Source organism: Lathyrus oleraceus, chromosome 7, assembly GCF_024323335.1.
Source record: "Lathyrus oleraceus cultivar Zhongwan6 chromosome 7, CAAS_Psat_ZW6_1.0, whole genome shotgun sequence".
NCBI classification, from domain to species: Eukaryota; Viridiplantae; Streptophyta; class Magnoliopsida; order Fabales; family Fabaceae; genus Lathyrus; species Lathyrus oleraceus.
This window is the reverse complement of record NC_066585.1, coordinates 305,743,411-305,764,480: the sequence shown is the minus strand read 5'-3', so window position 1 is coordinate 305,764,480 and position 21,070 is coordinate 305,743,411. Positions and strand designations below refer to the sequence as shown.

General features: G+C 39.7%; 1 long non-coding RNA gene across 1 annotated transcript in view; it reads right to left on the bottom strand.

Annotated features, from left to right (window-relative positions):
• The window catches only part of LOC127107502 (uncharacterized), a 55,486-nt gene extending 46,868 nt beyond the window's left edge, over positions 1-8,618 (bottom strand). The window contains exon 1 of the long non-coding RNA XR_007795747.1: positions 8,120-8,618. This is a non-coding gene — a long non-coding RNA (uncharacterized LOC127107502). The remainder of the gene's footprint in view (positions 1-8,119) is intronic.
• Positions 8,619-21,070: the final 12,452 nt, after the last annotated feature.

The window sequence follows — 21,070 nt, the reverse complement described above, 5'->3', positions numbered from 1 at the left end:
GACCAAATGTCAAGAACATCTCGTCTGACATCAGGAAAAGATCAACTTCGGAAGAAAGGTTCAACCAAGGCAAGGGAATCCAGTGTCATGGATGTGAAGGTTTTGGACACGTTAGAGCTGAATGCCCTACTTACCTCAAGATGCAAAAGAAAGGGTTATCTGTCACATGGTCTGAAGGAGACTCTGAGAGTGAATCTGAAGGAGAATCTGCTAAACATGCCACTGCACTAACTAGTGTGTGTGCCACTGATGATGACTCAAGTGGAGATGAACTGACCTTCGATGAACTTGTTGCATCATATAAAGAGTTGTGTGTCAAAAGTGCAGAAGTAAGTGTACAAGGAGAAAAGCAGAAGAAACTCATCAAGGAGCTGGAGGACGAGAAACAGAAGCATCTGACAGTCATAGATGGTCTAAAGGGTGAGATAACCTTGCTGGCCTCCAAGCTAGATCAAATGAAAAATCCATCAGAATGTTGAATAAAGGAACATACACCTTGGAAGAGATGCTAAAGGTGGGACAGAAGTCAGGAACCATGTCTGGTTTAGGCTTTGTGAAGAAATCCTCAGCTGAACTCAAATGCTCAAAGGCTGAAGTTCAAAAATTCAAGCGGAGGTCACACTCAATGTCTCAACTTCAGGGAACCAGGATGAGTAACCATCAGAAGAAGAAATATCAGAGATGGAGATGTCACTACTGTGGTAGGTTTGGTCATATAAAAGCCTTCTGCTACAGGCTGCATGGTTATCCTAACCAAACCCCTCAGGTCAGACCTAAGCATAAGGCATATAAGCATAATGCCCCCATCAAGAAACGACAATGGTTTGCTAGGTTAGCTCACACAGCTCTAAGGGCTTCTACCAGAGAAGACTGGTACTTTGATAGTGGCTGCTCAAGACATATGACTGGTATGGAGAATTTATTGGTGAATATACAACCTCACACTACCAGTTATGTGACCTTTGGTGATGGTGCTAAAGGAAAAATCAAAGGTGTGGGTAAGCTGGACAGCTCTGGAGTTCCATAACTAAATAATGTGCTGTTAGTAAAAGGACTAACTGCTAATCTCATCAGCATAAGCCAACTGTGTGATCAAGGGTTTTATGTTCAATTTACTAAGGAGCTATGTGTTGTGATGAATGGAGATAATCAGAAAGTTATGAGAGGATCCAGATCCAAAGATAACTGTTATCTGTGGGAACCTAAAGTCTCAAACTACTCCACAATTTGCTCTTCAGCCAAGGAAGAACAGGAGGTGAAGCTGTGGCATAGACGTCTTGGTCATCTCCACTTAAGGGGAATGAAAAAAATCATATCCAAGGAAGCAGTTAGAGGAATCCCAAAGCTTCTTATTGATGAAGGAAGAGTCTGTGGAGAATGCCAGGTTGGCAAGCAAACCAAGATGTCACATCCTAAGCTGGGACATCCTACAACTTCCAAAACTCTGGAACTTTTGCACATGGACTTAATGGGACCTGTGCAGGTTGAGAGTCTGGGTGGAAAGAGGTATGCCTATGTGGTTGTTGATGACCATTCCATATACACTTGGATAAGCTTCATCAGAGAAAAGTCAGATGCATTTGATGTCTTCAAAGAACTGTGCATCAGACTTCAAAGGGAAAAGGACAGTTGTGTTGTCCGAATTAGGAGTGACCATGGGACGGAGTTTAAGAATTCCAAGTTTGATGAGTTTTGCTCGTCTGAAGGGATAAGTCATGAGTTTTCCTCTCCTATAACTCCTCAGCAAAATGGGATAGTTGAAAGGAAAAACATAACTATTCAAGAATCTGCCAGGGCAATGATTCATGCAAAGAAGCTTCCTATGCACTTTTGGACCGAAGCGATGAATACAGCTTGCTATGTTCACAATAGAGATACCTTGAGAAAAGGAACCTCTTCCACTCTGTATGAAATATGGAAAGGCAGAAAACCCACTGTGAAGTACTTTCATATCTTTGGAAGTAAATGTTACATTCTTACAGATCGTGAACAGAGAAGGAAAATGGATCCCAAAAGTGATGAGGGTATATTCCTAGGATACTTAACTAACAGCAGAGCCTACAAAGTGTTCAACTACATGACCAATGTCCTGATGGAATCCATAAATGTTATTGTGGATGATAGAGATGAAGGAATCAATGTCATAGAGTATGTTGGAACATTCCTTGATACGTCAACAGACGTTTCAGTCAAGTCAGAAAAGGTACAGGAGACTCCTCCTGAGTGTGAGGTAGATGCATCCAACAAAGTGCCTTCTATCAGAATCCAGAAGGACCACCCCAAGGATCTTATCATAGGGGATCCCAATAGTGGTGTGACTACCAGATCAAGGGAGAATAGCTCAAATTCCTGTTTTGTATCCAAGGTTGAACCAAAAAATGTTAAAGAAGCCCTGACTGATGAATATTGGATCAATGCCATGCAAGATGAACTGGAGCAGTTTAAACGGAATGAAGTATGGGAGTTAGTTCCATGACCTGAAGGGACTAACATCATTGGTACCAAGTGGATTTACAAGAACAAATCTGATAAGAAAGGAGTAATCACTAGGAATAAAGCAAGACTGGTGGCTCAAGGATATACTCAAGTTGAAGGGGTTGATTTTGATGAGACGTTTGCACCTGTTGCTAGACTTGAGTCAATCAGATTGCTGTTAGGTGTGGCCTGCATTCTGAAGTTCAAATTGTTCCACATGGATGTGAAGAGTGCCTTTTTAAATGGGTACTTGAATGAAGAAGTATATGTGGAACAACCTAAAGGGTTCTGTGATCCTAACCAACCTAAACATGTGTACAAGTTGAGGAAAGCCTTGTATGGGTTGAAGCAAGCACCTAGAGCTTGGTATGAAAGGTTGACTGAATTTCTGACCTCTCATGGGTACAGAAAAGGTGGGATAGATAAGACCTTGTTTGTGAAGGATGAAGATGGCAAAATCATGATTGCCCAAATTTATGTGGATGATATTGTCTTTGGTGGAATGTTAGAGCAAATGGTGAAACATTTTGTTCACCAGATGCAATCAGAGTTTGAAATAAGTCTGGTTGGGGAACTGACTTATTTTCTTGGAATGCAAGTTAACCAAATGGAGGATTCTATGTTTCTCTCCCAAAGCAAATATGCCAAAAACATAGTTAAGAAGTTTGGTATGGATAATGCTAGGCACAAAAGAACTCCTGCACCTACTCATTTAAAGTTAACCAAAGATGATGGAGGTCCCAGTGTTGATCAATGCTTGTATAGAAGCATGATAGGTAGTCTACTATATCTAACTGCAAGTAGACCTGATATTTCCTATGCAGTTGGAGTGTGTGCTAGATACCAAGCAGAACCCAAAGTGAGCCACTTAAATCAAGTCAAGAGGATTCTCAAGTATGTCAATGGGACTTGTGACTATGGTATGCTATACTATCATGGCTCTGAGCCTGTCTTATCTGGGTATTGTGATGCTGATTGGGCTGGGAGTGTTGATGACAGAAAAAGCACATCAGGAGGATGTTTCTTCTTGGGAAACAATCTCATATCATGGTTCAGCAAGAAATAGAATTGTGTATCTCTGTCCACTGCAGAAGCTGAATACATAGCAGCTGGAAGTAGTTGTTCCCAACTGGTGTGGATGAAACAGATGCTTACTGAGTACAATGTCACTCAAAATGTCATGACATTGTTCTGTGACAATCTCAGTGCCATCAATATTTCCAAGAATCCCATCCAACACAGCAGGACCAAACATATTGACATTAGACATCACTTCATCAGAGATCTGGTGGAAGACAAAGTGATCACTTTGGAACATGTAGCCACTGAACTACAACTTGTTGACATATTCACAAAGGCACTGGATGCTACTCAGTTTGAAAACTTAAGGGGCAAACTGGGAATATGCCTCTCTGAGGATTTATAACAATCAATGATGTTTGGAATGTATTGTTTAATATCTCAACCTATTAAACAATTGAAAGTGTGCTATGACTGGACAACAGATCACAGCTATGTTACTTGCTACAAGTGTGGTAACAAGATGTTAAGGGGATATCCTAACATGAGACAGCCTATGTGCCTGCTGGACTTCAAGAAAGGGCTCATGCAGGAGTGGATCAAGATGTCAGACTCAAAGTCATGGCATCTGATATGGGGGTACCTGCTGTAAAGCAAGAGTGTGTGACTACTTGATCAAAGCTGTGAAGCAAGATCAAGTGGGTGGTGTCTTGATCAAGGCTATAAAGCAAGATCAAGAGGGGATATTCTTGGTTGAAACTATGAAGTAAAATCAAGATTGTGGTTCAGTCATTTGTGTGTAATTCTGTTTATTTTGGTCTGTAATTTAAAGTGCTGCTTTGGCAACATTTTTGACAAAAAGGGGGAGTAACACCTGTGATGCCCCAGGACAACAATTTTTTTTGCTAAACAGATATTGAAGATCCTCTAATCCAGAGGTTGTGCTGCAGATGATGTTCCACTTCTATGAGTGTGAGTGTGTTTATGTATGTTGCTATTAGAAGTTTTTATTTAACTTCTATGTGTGATGAGTGTATGTATGTTGCTATTAGAAGTTTTTATTTAACTTCTGTATGTGTGCTGATATGTGAAGTTTTTATTTAACTTCTAACTGTGGTGAGTGTGTTGCTGCTCTGAGTGTATTAGCTAGGTTAATTTCCTTGCTAAATGTGTGTTTTCCGCTGCTGTGAACTCTGTTGTGATGCCAAGTTGTTTTAGCCAAAAAAAATCCAAAGGGGGAGTTTGTAGATGTTTGATTGGTTGCATTTTATGTTAAAACATTAACTGGACTCTAATGTCTTGGCTGATGTCATGACATGCGTTGGACATGTTTGATTGGCTGCATTGTGTGTTAGAACATCTAACTGTACTCTGATGTCTTGACTGATGTCATGACATACTTGAGTAGTATGCTGCAGGTTTAGCTAATACAGGATTTATAGAATGTCAAACTAGATGTTATGACATTCATTCCTGACAGCAGATACTGAGGTATAGAACAGTTGGTTGTCTGTTGTAACTCAGTATTTAATTTCAGTCTGTTTATCAAGGGAATAACAGACCTGGCATAAGGCCTACTGTCTGAATGTCAAACTGGATACTCTGACATTCATCATTGACAGCATATACTGAAAAATAGGCAGGTTGGTTGTCTGCTACAGTTCAGTGTGTATCTCAGTCTGTTCTGCAGGAGGATAACAGACCAAGGCATAAGGCTCTATGTGTAAATGTCAAATTGGATGTTTTGACATTTATTAATGTAAGCTGATACTGAAGTATGGACTGAGTGGTCCTTTACAGTACAACATTTTGTACAGTCTGTTTTCAGGAAAATAACAGACTTAGCATATGGTTTATGCTTTGGACGTCAAACTGAATGTTGTGACATTCATTCCTAACAGCATATGCTAAATTGTAGGTTGGTTAGTTTTTCTGTTTCAGCAGTTTTCTCAGGCTATTCTTTAGGAATCCAACAGCTGAGCTAAAAACCAGGAAACTAACAACTAAGCTACAATTAATGAACCTAACAAATAGCCTATTTGTTAGTACCCTAATATGTGGAAATTAGGTTAACTTGCTTAACCTTAATTTCAGGAAATACAAGTACAAGGCCCAAGTGCTGCAATATAAAAGGATGGCAATCCTTCATTCAGAACTCGGGGATTTTATGCGTGAAGATTTTAGTGGTTCATCATACTTCACTGCTGTATTTTGTGTGTGTCCTGTATTAGGTGTATCTTGTGAGCCAAGCAATTATCTCCTAGATGATTGCATTGGACTAGGGTGTTCATTGAGTTGTAAGTGTTATGTCACTCTAAGCTTTTAAGCGTGAGTGCTGTGTATCTTGATTAAAGCTGTTAAGCACAATCAAGAGTTATTTGAAGTGTGACTTCACCATTTACTTTAATCTAATTAAAGGTTGTAATCAATGAGGTGATTGAGGGGGAGTGAGTAGGAACTCTGATCTTAGTGTAAGATTGAAATTGCATTGGGTAGGTATTAACTGATAGGATTAAACAGTTGGTTTAAGGTCTGAATTAATACTACTAATAGTGGATTTCCTCCCTGGCTTGGTAGCCCCTAGACGTAGGTGTGTGTGACACCGAACTGGGTAAACAATTCCCTGTGTTATTTACTGCACTTACTTTTTAAGTTTTGCATAATTCTTGTTTGCGCAGAATTGGATGTCATAACATCCCGTGTGACATCGAAAGTCTATTAACTAGAATTTCAGTTTGGAAGTTTGTAGAGAAACGACAATTATTTGACTAACCAAGTAAGAGAACTTGTATTCAAATAATTAAGGAGAAAAATTGAAAACTCAAAGTCATCTCCCTTTTCTGGTTTCATATCATAAAATGATTCGATTTGTTTGTGCTTAGGTGGATAGAAATGACGACTATTTGACTAACCGAGTAAGAGAACTCGTATTCAAATAATCGAGGAGAGGAATTAAAAAACTCAAAGCCATCCCCCTTTTCATTTCCAAATGAAATGGTGTTTGATTGTGATTGGGTGTTTTAATTTGATTTGAATGAAAATACTCGACATTGGGTCGAGGTTTTAGCTTTGTGTTTTATGAATAGATTGGACTTTATTTTAGTGAATTGTTCACCTACTCGATTATTCAAAAACCGAATAGGTCTCATTGTAAGAAAGCCCAAGAGTAAACTATGTGAGGTTGATGGCGATGCTTTAAAAGCGATCGACTTACAAAGGGTTTGTTTTGAGAGGGGGCTTGATGTTAAATCAAGAATTGTGTGATTGGTGTTTATGGTTTGAATGGTACGGAATGTTAGTAAAGTTATTTACATGTGAGGATGCAAACATGAATCATCTAAATAATCAATTAAACACATGAGATTGATTAAACGATTAATTAAATAATTTGCTCAATGATTAGAAAAATAATTAATTATCTAAAAAATAATCAACTAAAAAAAATCCATTTATCAAAATATGAATCAAATTAATAAATATCTAAAATTAAGAAAATGGAGTTATTTACAAAATGTCATCTATAATAATTAAATTACTTAGGTAATCATTTAAATATAATTTGTTACTTAATGAGTAAATAACTTTTTAAAAAATTAGAAAGTATTTCTTCCTATACTAGCTATACCACATACTAATTTTCGGTTCTCGTCGATCTAGTAAATTATATAGGTTATTCTTGCTTTGTAACAATGTAAAATTCTCATAACAATCCTAAACAAGACTATAATAAAACCAACTGAGGTCAAATAAAAACGTTTTAAAAAATTAGAATGATGGTAGTATAAATGATATAACTCTGTGTCTCTCATTCCAATTTACTATACCTAATATGCCATTAAGAAACATAAAGACATTCGCATGATATGGATTAACAAAACGGTGATTAAAAGGAAGAAAAATAAATAAGCAGTGCTAATTAAAAGTGATAGCAGCAGGAAACTGAAGTAAAACACATTTTAAAATGACAGTAAACACTTTTCTCCTAGAGTTACCACAAACAACAGCATTTAGGTTAATCACTATAAAACATGAATATGACACTGATGCAATGATAATGAAAACAAATCGAAACACAAGAAAGGCTTGTATTAAAGCAGCACAAACATAATGCAACCCAAATCTCGTCCAAAATGCAATGATAATGAAAACAAATCGAAATACAAGAAAGGCTTTTAGGGAGAATAATAAAAAAAACTATAACAGCAGCAATACCAAAACAATACGTAATATAACCGAAGTCTTATATGAATCCTCCATAAAATCAAATTTTAGCAGCAAGCATACTAACATAATAATGTGCCAAAATAAGAACAACTTATAATCATTCACAAAGTTATTGCAATATCGACATAAATCCAACATTTATTCCGAAACACATTATGTCATAAAATATATGGAATCGAAACAAATTTATGCAGTAAAGCCAATACGTAATGCAATCATATATCAAAACAGAGTTTAGAGTTATAAACGTGATTCAATAACTAAAACAGAATCAAAATATGAAACCATTTGTAACAGTATTTTCGATTCAAAATATTACCGAATGCAGAACCGTGAGCGCTATTTAGCTTGTTCTTTTTGCAAGCAGCGGGAATAGAGTGTCAAGCATGTCTCAAGATACCTGTTGAACGGTGCAGTTTAACAGCTCCAAGAAGATCATTACGAGTAGTTGGTTGCCATGCTTTCGATTCGGGATATGCGGACTCTATCTCTTTTCACTTGATTTGCACTTTAAATCACAAAACACACCAGAACACGATCGCCGATAGTGAATACATCGCCTTCAGAAATGTGCCTGCTGCCTCTCGAAACTCTATCGTTAGTGGAGTGAATCTGGTCTTTTTAGCCTTCCATTTTGAATCCTAACCGAACCAATACCTGCATAAAAAATCAAAACCAACAGCAATCCAATCGAAAAATGCCTTGCTAACTCGAAATCATCTAAAACAAAGTTGAAGCAAGAGACTCTGTTGTTGTTCAATGTCGTATCACACCGTTGAGTTGCTATTGCATGGTTTGAGTTTTTCTTGGATGAGTTTCTGGGTTGCGAAGATATGGCCGATATACGGAAATGAATGTAAGGTTAAACGTCGTGGTGCACCGTTGTGTCTAGCGGTGGAGGGAATATCGATGGAGAAAGCGCGTAGTTGTTCATAAAAATGGCGGTGTTGTTGATTCCTTAGGATTGGCAGAGATTTTAGAAAACAAATAATGTAATCATCTCTGTTGTTTTAATATGTTGGGTTGAAGAAATTCAACATCTGGACCAACATGTCATGTACGATGTCACGACGTCAGGTCTGTGACATCGCACATGTGTAGGAAACTGAATTAATTAATTCAGTATATGTCATGGGATCAGCAAGGATATCTGGTGAATATCCTAACTCCCTTGTGAAGGCCTTGAAGACTAATTCAGAATATATATAGGCTCTAAATATGGAGATATATATGGAGAGAGATTAGGAACTTGAAGACCTTGTTTGTAGCAGAATTTTTCTGCTGAAGTTGTAACAGCAAAGAACAAGTCTGCTGCAATTTCTGAAGGCCCAAATCCAGTTGGGTGATTAGGTTATAAATAGCTGATTGTAACCTGGTTTTTGTAAGCCTCTTAGAATGAATTTTTAGGGGTGTGTGTAAGGTAAACCTCCCAATCTGTGGGAAGGTTACCATGTGTTTCTCAGTGGTAAACCTGAGAGTGTTTGTTACTCAAAGCCTGTAGGCAAGAGTAATTATGTTCTTGAATGAAGCTGTGAAGCAAGTTCAAGGTGTTTGCACATTACATTGTATTTGTAGTGATAGGAATGGAAACTGGAGGTTTCTATCTAGGAGTTCCTAGGTATAGATTGCATTGGGTAGGGATTAAGTGATGAGTTGTAAACGGGGGAGTTTAACTCTGAATTGATACTACTAATAGTGGATCTTCTTCCTGGCTTGGTAGCCCCCAGATGTAGGTCATGTTGGACTGAACTGGGTTAACAATTTCCTGTGTTTGTTTTCCTTCTGTATGATATAATCATGTCTACCATAACTAAGCATGTATTCCAGTCTGTTCATCAAGATAATAGCAGACCTGATACATAGCCTTCTGTTGGAATGTCAATCAGAATGTTTTGACATTCATCAACAACAGCACATACTGGTTAATAAGCTGATGAATTCAGTTCAGTATGTAGTGAAGTCTGGAGTTCAAAAGCACACCAGACCTGGCCAAAAAGGATCTTTGTGAAACTGTCAAACTGGATGCCTTGACAGTTCTTCCTGTAAGCTAATACTGAAGTAGAGACTGGTTGGTCTTTTACAGTACAGCAAATTTAGCACAGTCTATTTTCAGGAACCAAACAGACTTAGCATATGGTTCTGGACTTGGATGTCAAACGGAATGTTGTGACATTCACTCATGACTGCATATGCTAAATTGTTGGATGATTAGTTTTCTGTTTCAGGAGTTTTCTCAGGCTATTCTTCAGGAATTCACCAGCTGATCTAAAATCTAGGAAACTAACAACTAAGCTACAATTAATGAACCTGGCAAATAATCTATTTGTTGGCTCCTTAATAAGTGAAGATTAGTTTAACTTGTTACAACCTTTAATTTAGGAAATACAAGTACATGACCAACAAACTGGAACAATGTAACAGATAATGTTCAAAACAGGATTGAGACATCGTGCTGATATCTGTGTAGGAAAACAACAGAAGTGAAGGTTATGGTGCACATAACTAAGGGTTCCTCCTTTCTAGGATGACATAGAAGGAGAGGTCGTGACACTGTGAAAAGGTGCACATTAGTACAGAGTGTAATAACTGTCTTGCTGTAATAGGTACAATGTTAGATCAGATGTCATGACTTGAAGTAGAACATCTGAATACTGACTACGCCAGAATTTCAATTGGTATCAGAGCAGGCATCCTGTTCTGTCTCTGGATGAGATCCATGGGTGATACTTTCTGGTAGCTGGCAAGGAGTTATGTTAGTACTGATGCTGGAACCTGTGTAAGGTTCTGTAATTCCCTGAATGGTCCCTTGAAGTAGGTGGATGGACTGTTCATGACAGGAATGGTGTGTACCTGTCTCTGGAGGTTGGCTATTGGCCTGTGTGTGGGACAGCTGTGCCAGTACTAAAACACATTCAAACCTGGTATGGTCTTGGAGGCCAATCTGGTGAAGTGTGTGTTCATAGGTTGAGTTGTATTATGATTTCCGCTGCATAATACATGGCAAAACTCAAACTCTGATGTAGTTTCCCCTCATGTGGATGAAAGGCTGCTGTGTTCAAGATCTCATCATAATCTACTGAAGATGTCAAAGATACTTGAGTCCCCTCAAGTCCACTCATCATGACGTTCTCACTTCAGGATGGTAAGAGTCACTTAATCACTGATTCTCTTACTCTCTTGAGTAGTGTATATGAAGACCTTGAAGACCTTCAAGGAAGGTTTGTTCTAAGGAGGTGGAACCAATGTTCTATGTGATGTTAGAACATGTTGTTCAACAAGTATGCAGCTACTGGTTGTAGAGCAGATGGTTTTAGGGTTCAAACAAAGGGATAATTCTGTTTGGAACCTACTCCTGACCTGGAAGAGGAGACATCTGTGTGTGCTAAGTTGACAAGAGCAGGGTCAACTGGGTGTGTGCTCAAGAAGGTCATCCCTAGAAGTTGAGCTGGTTGAGATGTGACATTGTGCAAACTCCTGCTGTTTGGCATTCTCCTGCAGTTTGATCAGGATTGGATAGTTGTTCCCTGAAGTACTATGGTGTGTTGGAAGACAAGTCCCCTGGATGTTAGCAGTCAATAATGGGGTAACCTGAGTGCTGTATCATCTATGAGGACTGGAACCATGAATCATGTTATTCAAACACCACGTGCAGAAGTGGCAGTTCTGTCAAGGAGTAAGAATATGAAGATTCAGAGGTTGGTTGAAGTAGTATGCCCTGGCAATGCATAACTACTATCGACTGGTTTTGTGTGTCTCACTAGTACTTATGGTCAGCTGGAGTCTGATTGGAGGAGTTAGTTGCCACTGGTAGGGATAGTGTATGTCATGTTGAGACATATGTGTACAATGCATGGATATTGGTGTGGAGTATCCATGATTGTTAAGTTGAGGGGGAGTTTTGGTTAACCTCCTCAAGTCTGGTCAGCCTAGGGTCTGGTTGGCTGTTGACCTGTGTCACATGGGTTCTGGTGGTTGTGTGACACATTTGCAAGGAAGAATTCATCTCTCTCATTCCTAAGGGTGAATTTAATCTGGGAATACTTTCAAAATTGTCTAGGTGCTTGCAAGCAGAAGATGTTGACACAAGAAGAGTATTTTCAAAGTATTCTTATGGTGAAAGTATCTGAAGGGATGATTGGGAAAGGATTTAAGATCAATGTTTACTTGTGCCAAGTGCAAGTGTTTAATTGATTATCCTTGGAGCTCAAGATAACTGATGTTCTCAAAGATGTTGGAACATCACTTCTTCAAGACCCTGTGCAGAATCACAGGAAGGACAGTACATTGGCTTATGATCTATCTCTTTGGTGGCAGCAAAAGCACATGATCTCTGAAAAGGTTTCCTGGCAAGAAACATGTTCAGCCTTGGTATGTATAAGAAGAAGAAGACATCATAGTCTTGATGGTGGTTACTTGGATCAGTTTATTTCTGATCTAGGTAAGGAAGTGCATTAGCTTATGCACACTGTGAAGTCAAGAACAAGTGGCAGCAGTCTTGACATCATGGAAACAGCCTTGCCTTAGGATGTGGAATCCTTGGTAGAGCTGAAGGGTTAATTTCTAACTGGTCCTTCTGAAGACTCATACATCAGAGTGTCTGATGTCTTTGGAGAAGAAGCAGGGATTCATCAAGGTGTAAGCTTGGATGACTTAACTGCAAACCTGCAGGATGGAGGTTGTTTACTCAAACTTGGTTCCACAATCAAGTCTATGAGAACATTGAACTCTTGTTCTGTGAAGGGAGGAAGCTCTTTCAAGTGGCAGAAGAAGGAGCTGAATTCAACAGCTGGATGTCAAAACACAATGTTGTGACATTTGGTTCAACATCAGATTCTTAGTTGGTGAAGTGGCACATCAACTTGAGATAGAAAGGTCTACAGGGTTGTAGATTGGATACTTCAAAAAGCTTGAAGTTCAAGTCTCACTTGGAAGGTCAGAATATCTTTGGGAGAAGTCTGATAAACTTGGGGAGGTCAAAAAGCAGCATTTGACCTTTTCATATGAGGATTCATGAAGGAGGTAATCAACCAGTGGCAATTGGTCTATCTCAGAAGTGAGTTCGAAGAATCAAGATAATCAACATAAGGCAGCTGGTTATTCTTGAGGAAAGTCTGAGACAAATTACTTTTGAGCAGAAAAGTAGCAAGTTGAAGACTAAAGGAGGTGTTTTCTATTCATCCCTTGGAGCTTGTGGTAGGAGTTCTGAGTCATCTATGGAAGATTATCTCATGTAATGGGATGAAAAGGTGTATGTCCCAACTTATGTCTGGGGTCTTCTTGATCAAGCTGGCGACTCAGTGATATTTGAAGACTATCAGATGGTGTTCCCTGTTATGTGTGAAGGATGTCCTAACGAATGTTAGAACATTTTGTGAAATGGCTTTCTGTTCTGGTTAGAAGAGAGATTGACACAGAGTGTGGATGTGTTCAACCAAGAGGGTTGAACAGAGGGTGCGCTCTTGAAGACATGAAGATGAGTCTTATGTTTTCCATTCATCAAGTGGGTTGAGTTCTTTTTGAATCAGGGAGAAGGTGAAGGTCCAACCATGTTGGATATGTGTGACCTCCAAGAGAGTAGGTTGTCCATGACAGGGGGAGTTGTGCCTTTGTGCTGCAAGCAATCACCAAGCTTGTGGTCTATGTGCTCTCAGATGACTAGATAGTTATCAGGATGCTGTGATGTATGTCAAGGCTGAGTGAGCAGAAGAATGTCTGACCGAATGTCATGACATTACCCTGGACATTGCTGTCAATTCCTTCTGAATCTTAAAGTCATTAGGAATTATGAGGGTGATGTGGCTAAGTCTGATAAACCAGAATAAGCCTGATGGCTACAGCTGTGTGGTACAGGGGGAGTAACCATCAACAGAGTGTGAAAAGTTGGCTGTAGCAGTGCTAGGTGTCAAGTCTCTACTGGAGGTATGACAGAGGTCTTGTTGAATACTGGCTGAATGCAGGAATGTTAAGACATCGAGTGCAACGTGTCTGACTGCATATATGGAATGGTCTCCATGCACAGGAACGGATGTTTTGGAAAAGAAACAGTCAAGAGCTATAAAAGGTATTCAAAGATAGTCTGAGATTTTGTTGGTGAGTCTCTGACTGTTTCTCAGCAAAAATAAATGCATCTTAACCAAGCATTTATTTCTACCGGAAATTCCTAGGCACGGGCTGGACTATTTAAAGGATGCAATAGCCCTCTTCCTCTCACAAGAAAAACACTCCATTCTCAGAATCATGGGGTATGTTAAGGTTTGGGCAAGCTGCGCCTGGATCTGGTTTTGTGAAGGGTTCCTTTACAAATGTTTAGCTAAAAAGGGGGAGAGAAATACAGTCCTAGGGTTGTCCTAGGGCTGAGAATGTACCAGAAGAAAGCCAACTGTGGATGTGGCAGCAAACAGAAGTTGGCATCAGGCACAAAATCCACCAACTGGGGTTTCCACTTGTGTCCTGTGATCTGAGTTAAGAAGACAGTTGTGCCTTGTGATCTGAGTTACATTGTCTATGTACTCAGCATTACATATTCTTCTGGAAGCTCTCCGGTTGAGGGGAAGGGTTCTGGTACAACTGAGTATTGTCCCTCTTCTTCCCCATGTACACCAACTTTGGTGTTTGTGGTGGTGGAGCCAATGACGAAGATGAAGAGCATTCCCAAATTGGGATGTTTTGTCAAGTATATTGCTTATTTGTTTTAGCTAAAATTTGCCAAAGGGGGAGATTGTTGATTCCTTAGGATTGGCAGAGATTTTAGAAAACAAATAATGTAATCATCTCTGTTGTTTTAATATGTTGGGTTGAAGAAATTCAACATCTGGACCAACATGTCATGTACGATGTCACGACGTCAGGTCTGTGACATCGCACATGTGTAGGAAACTGAATTAATTAATTCAGTATATGTCATGGGATCAGCAAGGATATCTGGTGAATATCCTAACTCCCTTGTGAAGGCCTTGAAGACTAATTCAGAATATATATATAGGCTCTAAATATGGAGATATATATGGAGAGAGATTAGGAACTTGAAGACCTTGTTTGTAGCAGAATTTTTCTGCTGAAGTTGTAACAGCAAAGAACAAGTCTGCTGCAATTTCTGAAGGCCCAAATCCAGTTGGGTGATTAGGTTATAAATAGTTGATTGTAACCTGGTTTTTGTAAGCCTCTTAGAATGAATTTTTAGGGGTGTGTGTAAGGTAAACCTCCCAATCTGTGGGAAGGTTACCATGTGTTTCTCAGTGGTAAACCTGAGAGTGTTTGTTACTCAAAGCCTGTAGGCAAGAGTAATTATGTTCTTGAATGAAGCTGTGAAGCAAGTTCAAGGTGTTTGCACATTACATTGTATTTGTAGTGATAGGAATGGAAACTGGAGGTTTCTATCTAGGAGTTCCTAGGTATAGATTGCATTGGGTAGGGATTAAGTGATGAGTTGTAAACGGGGGAGTTTAACTCTGAATTGATACTACTAATAGTGGATCTTCTTCCTGGCTTGGTAGCCCCCAGATGTAGGTCATGTTGGACTGAACTGGGTTAACAATTTCCTGTGTTTGTTTTCCTTCTGTATGATATAATCATGTCTGCCATAACTAAGCATGTATTCCAGTCTGTTCATCAAGATAATAGCAGACCTGATACATAGCCTTCTGTTGGAATGTCAATCAGAATGTTTTGACATTCATCAACAACAGCACATACTGGTTAATAAGCTGATGAATTCAGTTCAGTATGTAGTGAAGTCTGGAGTTCAAAAGCACACCAGACCTGGCCAAAAAGGATCTTTGTGAAACTGTCAAACTGGATGCCTTGACAGTTCTTCCTGTAAGCTGATACTGAAGTAGAGACTGGTTGGTCTTTTACAGTACAGCAAATTTAGCACAGTCTGTTTTCAGGAACCAAATAGACTTAGCATATGGTTCTGGACTTGGATGTCAAACGGAATGTTGTGACATTCACTCATGACTGCATATGCTAAATTGTTGGATGATTAGTTTTCTGTTTCAGGAGTTTTCTCAGGCTATTCTTCAGGAATTCACCAGCTGATCTAAAATCTAGGAAACTAACAACTAAGCTACAATTAATGAACCTGGCAAATAATCTATTTGTTGGCTCCTTAATAAGTGAAGATTAGTTTAACTTGTTACAACCTTTAATTTAGGAAATACAAGTACATGACCAACAAACTGGAACAATGTAACAGATAATGTTCAAAACAGGATTGAGACATCGTGCTGATATCTGTGTAGGAAAACAACAGAAGTGAAGGTTATGGTGCACATAACTAAGGGTTCCTCCTTTTTAGGATGACATAGAAGGAGAGGTCGTGACACTGTGAAAAGGTGCACATTAGTACTGAGTGTAATAACTGTCTTGCTGTAATAGGTACAATGTTAGATCAGATGTCATGACTTGAAGTAGAACATCTGAATACTGACTACGCCAGAATTTCAATTGGTATCAGAGCAGGCATCCTGTTCTGTCTCTGGATGAGATCCATGGGTGATACTTTCTGGTAGCTGGCAAGGAGTTATGTTAGTACTGATGCTGGAACCTGTGTAAGGTTCTGTAATTCCCTGAATGGTCCCTTGAAGTAGGTGGATGGACTGTTCATGACAGGAATGGTGTGTACCTGTCTCTGGAGGTTGGCTATTGGCCTGTGTGTGGGACAGCTGTGCCAGTACTAAAACACATTCAAACCTGGTATGGTCTTGGAGGCCAATCTGGTGAAGTGTGTGTTCATAGGTTGAGTTGTATTATGATTTCCGCTGCATAATACATGGCAAAACTCAAACTCTGATGTAGTTTCCCCTCATGTGGATGAAAGGCTGCTGTGTTCAAGATCTCATCATAATCTACTGAAGATGTCAAAGATACTTGAGTCCCCTCAAGTCCACTCATCATGACGTTCTCACTTCAGGATGGTAAGAGTCACTTAATCACTGATTCTCTTACTCTCTTGAGTAGTGTATATGAAGACCTTGAAGACCTTCAAGGAAGGTTTGTTCTAAGGAGGTGGAACCAATGTTCTATGTGATGTTAGAACATGTTGTTCAACAAGTATGCAGCTACTGGTTGTAGAGCAGATGGTTTTAGGGTTCAAACAAAGGGATAATTCTGTTTGGAACCTACTCCTGACCTGGAAGAGGAGACATCTGTGTGTGCTAAGTTGACAAGAGCAGGGTCAACTGGGTGTGTGCTCAAGAAGGTCATCCCTAGAAGTTGAGCTGGTTGAGATGTGACATTGTGCAAACTCCTGCTGTTTGGCATTCTCCTGCAGTTTGATCAGGATTGGATAGTTGTTCCCTGAAGTACTATGGTGTGTTGGAAGACAAGTCCCCTGGATGTTAGCAGTCAATAATGGGGTAACCTGAGTGCTGTATCATCTATGAGGACTGGAACCATGAATCATGTTATTCAAACACCACGTGCAGAAGTGGCAGTTCTGTCAAGGAGTAAGAATATGAAGATTCAGAGGTTGGTTGAAGTAGTATGCCCTGGCAATGCATAACTACTATCGACTGGTTTTGTGTGTCTCACTAGTACTTATGGTCAGCTGGAGTCTGATTGGAGGAGTTAGTTGCCACTGGTAGGGATAGTGTATGTCATGTTGAGACATATGTGTACAATGCATGGATATTGGTGTGGAGTATCCATGATTGTTAAGTTGAGGGGGAGTTTTGGTTAACCTCCTCAAGTCTGGTCAGCCTAGGGTCTGGTTGGCTGTTGACCTGTGTCACATGGGTTCTGGTGGTTGTGTGACACATTTGCAAGGAAGAATTCATCTCTCTCATTCCTAAGGGTGAATTTAATCTGGGAATACTTTCAAAATTGTCTAGGTGCTTGCAAGCAGAAGATGTTGACACAAGAAGAGTATTTTCAAAGTATTCTTATGGTGAAAGTATCTGAAGGGATGATTGGGAAAGGATTTAAGATCAATGTTTACTTGTGCCAAGTGCAAGTGTTTAATTGATTATCCTTGGAGCTCAAGATAACTGATGTTCTCAAAGATGTTGGAACATCACTTCTTCAAGACCCTGTGCAGAATCACAGGAAGGACAGTACATTGGCTTATGATCTATCTCTTTGGTGGCAGCAAAAGCACATGATCTCTGAAAAGGTTTCCTGGCAAGAAACATGTTCAACCTTGGTATGTATAAGAAGAAGAAGACATCATAGTCTTGATGGTGGTTACTTGGATCAGTTTATTTCTGATCTAGGTAAGGAAGTGCATTAGCTTATGCACACTGTGAAGTCAAGAACAAGTGGCAGCAGTCTTGACATCATGGAAACAGCCTTGCCTTAGGATGTGGAATCCTTGGTAGAGCTGAAGGGTTAATTTCTAACTGGTCCTTCTGAAGACTCATACATCAGAGTGTCTGATGTCTTTGGAGAAGAAGCAGGGATTCATCAAGGTGTAAGCTTGGATGACTTAACTGCAAACCTGCAGGATGGAGGTTGTTTACTCAAACTTGGTTCCACAATCAAGTCTATGAGAACATTGAACTCTTGTTCTGTGAAGGGAGGAAGCTCTTTCAAGTGGCAGAAGAAGGAGCTGAATTCAACAGCTGGATGTCAAAACACAATGTTGTGACATTTGGTTCAACATCAGATTCTTAGTTGGTGAAGTGGCACATCAACTTGAGATAGAAAGGTCTACAGGGTTGTAGATTGGATACTTCAAAAAGCTTGAAGTTCAAGTCTCACTTGGAAGGTCAGAATATCTTTGGGAGAAGTCTGATAAACTTGGGGAGGTCAAAAAGCAGCATTTGACCTTTTCATATGAGGATTCATGAAGGAGGTAATCAACCAGTGGCAATTGGTCTATCTCAGAAGTGAGTTCGAAGAATCAAGATAATCAACATAAGGCAGCTGGTTATTCTTGAGGAAAGTCTGAGACAAATTACTTTTGAGCAGAAAAGTAGCAAGTTGAAGACTAAAGGAGGTGTTTTCTATTCATCCCTTGGAGCTTGTGGTAGGAGTTCTGAGTCATCTATGGAAGATTATCTCATGTAATGGGATGAAAAGGTGTATGTCCCAACTTATGTCTGGGGTCTTCTTGATCAAGCTGGCGACTCAGTGATATTTGAAGACTATCAGATGGTGTTCCCTGTTATGTGTGAAGGATGTCCTAACGAATGTTAGAACATTTTGTGAAATGGCTTTCTGTTCTGGTTAGAAGAGAGATTGACACAGAGTGTGGATGTGTTCAACCAAGAGGGTTGAACAGAGGGTGCGCTCTTGAAGACATGAAGATGAGTCTTATGTTTTCCATTCATCAAGTGGGTTGAGTTCTTTTTGAATCAGGGAGAAGGTGAAGGTCCAACCATGTTGGATATGTGTGACCTCCAAGAGAGTAGGTTGTCCATGACAGGGGGAGTTGTGCCTTTGTGCTGCAAGCAATCACCAAGCTTGTGGTCTATGTGCTCTCAGATGACTAGATAGTTATCAGGATGCTGTGATGTATGTCAAGGCTGAGTGAGCAGAAGAATGTCTGACCGAATGTCATGACATTACCCTGGACATTGCTGTCAATTCCTTCTGAATCTTAAAGTCATTAGGAATTATGAGGGTGATGTGGCTAAGTCTGATAAACCAGAATAAGCCTGATGGCTACAGCTGTGTGGTACAGGGGGAGTAACCATCAACAGAGTGTGAAAAGTTGGCTGTAGCAGTGCTAGGTGTCAAGTCTCTACTGGAGGTATGACAGAGGTCTTGTTGAATACTGGCTGAATGCAGGAATGTTAAGACATCGAGTGCAACGTGTCTGACTGCATATATGGAATGGTCTCCATGCACAGGAACGGATGTTTTGGAAAAGAAACAGTCAAGAGCTATAAAAGGTATTCAAAGATAGTCTGAGATTTTGTTGGTGAGTCTCTGACTGTTTCTCAGCAAAAATAAATGCATCTTAACCAAGCATTTATTTCTACCGGAAATTCCTAGGCACGGGCTGGACTATTTAAAGGATGCAATAGCCCTCTTCCTCTCACAAGAAAAACACTCCATTCTCAGAATCATGGGGTATGTTAAGGTTTGGGCAAGCTGCGCCTGGATCTGGTTTTGTGAAGGGTTCCTTTACAAATGTTTAGCTAAAAAGGGGGAGAGAAATACAGTCCTAGGGTTGTCCTAGGGCTGAGAATGTACCAGAAGAAAGCCAACTGTGGATGTGGCAGCAAACAGAAGTTGGCATCAGGCACAAAATCCACCAACTGGGGTTTCCACTTGTGTCCTGTGATCTGAGTTAAGAAGACAGTTGTGCCTTGTGATCTGAGTTACATTGTCTATGTACTCAGCATTACATATTCTTCTGGAAGCTCTCCGGTTGAGGGGAAGGGTTCTGGTACAACTGAGTATTGTCCCTCTTCTTCCCCATGTACACCAACTTTGGTGTTTGTGGTGGTGGAGCCAATGACGAAGATGAAGAGCATTCCCAAATTGGGATGTTTTGTCAAGTATATTGCTTATTTGTTTTAGCTAAAATTTGCCAAAGGGGGAGATTGTTGATTCCTTAGGATTGGCAGAGATTTTAGAAAACAAATAATGTAATCATCTCTGTTGTTTTAATATGTTGGGTTGAAGAAATTCAACATCTGGACCAACATGTCATGTACGATGTCACGACGTCAGGTCTGTGACATCGCACATGTGTAGGAAACTGAATTAATTAATTCAGTATATGTCATGGGATCAGCAAGGATATCTGGTGAATATCCTAACTCCCTTGTGAAGGCCTTGAAGACTAATTCAGAATATATATATATAGGCTCTAAATATGGAGATATATATGGAGAGAGATTAGGAACTTGAAGACCTTGTTTGTAGCAGAATTTTTCTGCTGAAGTTGTAACAGCAAAGAACAAGTCTGCTGCAATTTCTGAAGGCCCAAATCCAGTTGGGTGATTAGGTTATAAATAGTTGATTGTAACCTGGTTTTTGTAAGCCTCTTAGAATGAATTTTTAGGGGTGTGTGTAAGGTAAACCTCCCAATCTGTGGGAAGGTTACCATGTGTTTCTCAGTGGTAAACCTGAGAGTGTTTGTTACTCAAAGCCTGTAGGCAAGAGTAATTATGTTCTTGAATGAAGCTGTGAAGCAAGTTCAAGGTGTTTGCACATTACATTGTATTTGTAGTGATAGGAATGGAAACTGGAGGTTTCTATCTAGGAGTTCCTAGGTATAGATTGCATTGGGTAGGGATTAAGTGATGAGTTGTAAACGGGGGAGTTTAACTCTGAATTGATACTACTAATAGTGGATCTTCTTCCTGGCTTGGTAGCCCCCAGATGTAGGTCATGTTGGACTGAACTGGGTTAACAATTTCCTGTGTTTGTTTTCCTTCTGTATGATATAATCATGTCT